Source organism: Schistocerca cancellata, chromosome 4, assembly GCF_023864275.1.
Source record: "Schistocerca cancellata isolate TAMUIC-IGC-003103 chromosome 4, iqSchCanc2.1, whole genome shotgun sequence".
Taxonomy (NCBI): Eukaryota; Metazoa; Arthropoda; class Insecta; order Orthoptera; family Acrididae; genus Schistocerca; species Schistocerca cancellata.
The window spans coordinates 236,708,973-236,711,889 of NC_064629.1; the positions used below are offsets into that span (position 1 = coordinate 236,708,973).

At 36.1% G+C, this 2,917-nt stretch overlaps 1 pseudogene; it reads right to left on the reverse strand.

Annotated features, from left to right (window-relative positions):
• Positions 1-1,986: 1,986 nt before the first annotated feature.
• LOC126184038 (ras-related protein Rab-39B-like) lies at positions 1,987-2,562 on the reverse strand (annotated as a pseudogene).
• Between the last annotated feature and the right edge of the window lie 355 nt (positions 2,563-2,917).

Here is a 2,917-nt window from a genome sequence, read left to right on the forward strand (position 1 = left end):
AGAACGTATTCACCACAAATGTAGCAGAACTCATCTGGATGGTTCACGCAAAGACGGCGTGAAGAACTCATGTTTTCCTAAAACAAAATTGCACAAATATTACATATTATGCAGAACTTTCTTGTATTTGCATGTCAATCACATCCAACAAACATCATTAATTGTTTTGTGTGAAATGAATACTCACCTCTTATTTGCTACGTCACGATGAAAAGGTTCTATCTCCTTGAAGCTGCACTGCACATGTGTGTGACTTTCGAACATCGCCATTTTTCTTGTTTACACTGAACGCTACCTATCGGCTGTTGCGGGGATTACCTCGGCCAACAAATTAATGTCGAGTACCGCCGAATTCAAATCTGCACAACCCTCAATATCTTCAACACACGCACCGCACAACAGGACTGAACACATGCTGACAGTGTGATGTTTGCATGATGTAATCCTCAACCACACAGATGCACTCCCTGAGCACAATTGTTTAATAAAGATAGTACAATATCACTAATTAAAAAACAGGTAGCAAATACATTACACCATATATGGACCCTGCAGTCGATATTATCCACATGAAACTCTCATTTCCACAAATAACCTATATCTCAAAAACCAGAGCCAATTTGGAAAAAGTACAAATATACTCGGAATGAGTATCATAACAACATCCCATTTTCGTTCAAACTTCCCTGGCAACGAAAAAAAAATTTTATTTTGTAGAGCTGTGTTATTTATGAAGCTTCAGTTTTACATGGAATGTTACGTCAACTAAGAAATCACATGTGAAATGTGAGAAGTCTGTAATATTCCAGATTTAATTCATATTTCAGATCACCACTGCATTAAGTATGTACAGCATTTCTTTGTTTTATATCATATTAGTATATTTCACAATGCGCAAAATTTTATATTGTCGAAGTCTATAAAATGTTTGTAACTAAACCTCAAACAAATAACTTGTAATGTGCTTATGTCTAGTTGAATTAAGGAACCAGTTGGAAACAGCTCTGAAAAATCTTCCAGTTCTACTTAAAGGTTGCTGTAAAATTGTCAGAAGTCTCTCATCCTATATTGCATTCACTAAATTCTACACACAAAAATTTAATCATGATTACTTCAGTTTTCATCAGACAGTTACGAACTTTCGTTCTTGATCCAACGATGCGAACCATTGTGCATGAAACAAAGACTGTCTGATTATAAATTGTTCCTCAGAAGTGATGTTACATAAACGAATACAATGAGTTACAACTGCTTCATGCTGACGCAGATACTTACTGAAGAAAAAATGTTTGAATTTTAACCAGTGGGAACATAGAGCAGTATCAACAAAGAAAATGACAGCACAAGAAAATCAATAGTTAAGCAATCGCCAAGTGCTCAAGGACACTTTTCACATTAATGTAGCTAAACTTACCTGCAGCCTATCATATAACTTCCAGGATGGTATGGAGCAATTGAGTCAGCATTTTTATATAACTTCAGCATGTATTGTTCATCAACAACTTAACAGACTAGTGATATGATCTGTCCAAAAACGGCGTAATTTTATTATTACTACTGTCCTGTGACACATGCTCATTAACGTAAAATATATTTCGAAAGCACCAATGTTTTGTCAGTTCCAGTTTTACCAGTATCACAATGGTCTAAAAATGTTAAGACGCCACCTACTGCTGCTCTTTGTTATTGAAGCTCAATAGATATGCGATTGCTCAATAAAGACCGAACATGGTTTACTACTTAAACTTCCAGCACATAACCGTTATGACATATAGTAATGTAATACAGGTTTTTTCTTATTAATTTTTTTTTCTTGGGAACACACCAGTGGTCACTACACTTCTACTTGTACAAAGGTTAAGCAGTAAATTATGGAACACTGCAAGTACACAACATACTATATCAGAATTCAAAAATGCACAGAGAAACAACACTACATAACAATTCTCACAGAACATGCACACTAGTCTATATCAATAAGTCACCTCAGCAATAAGTTGATTTGGCAAGTTCCGCTTCAACTAAACTGAAGTCATATGCACTTGGGCGCCGAAATCCCGTTTTAATGTCATTCCAACCGTCCTCCACTTTGTATACTTTTATAAACTTCCTGGGTTTCTGCATGAAATGCATCTTCTACACTTACACGTGATACCGTCTTCCACCAGCCAATACCTAATCCATCTTGCAGCTAACCAGAGCAAATACAGCACGACGACGTTCAATATGACTACGGGCTTCCACTGTCCACAGAGAAATTCGTCAAGACTTTCTCCGTTACAGATGTTGAACAAAAGCAAAGCACAATCAGAATTTTTGTATTAAGATTTTCTTATGGACCTAAATCTCTCCTGTCCAGTTATGTCCCAGAGCTGAAGTTTCATTCTTGTACCGTTTCTTATTCTATTAGATGAGCAAAAACCCAATATCCGCGACTGAGTCAGAAAGTGTGGCAAATTTTCCGTCTGTGAAATACTTCAACAATGAACTCTTACCTACTTTTCTGTCGCCGATTAATATCAGACGAAGATGGTAGTAAAAAACTGGTTCAACCACTTTCATAAGTTTTAATTTATTAGCGTGGTAGTAACTCGTGTTTTACACTTCATCAACATACCAGACTAGTCTCTCAAAACAAACTGTAACCTTAAACACAAACTGATTTGTTTTCCTTTATTGTCATTAGTATATCACAGTGTATCAGCTACAGAAAAGTTCCTTAAGAATAATGGCAAAAAACAATCAGGTTCAGTGTAAAGATCTGTTAAAAACACTTGGGATTTTATCTGTGCCTCTTGAGTAACTTTACCAAAGAGTTAAGTACATGAAAAAACTTTCACAATTCTTGCACATACAGCCATGCCCAACGCCATGGAACAAGGTCTGCTAGACTGAACTTATATCTATCGAGAAAGAA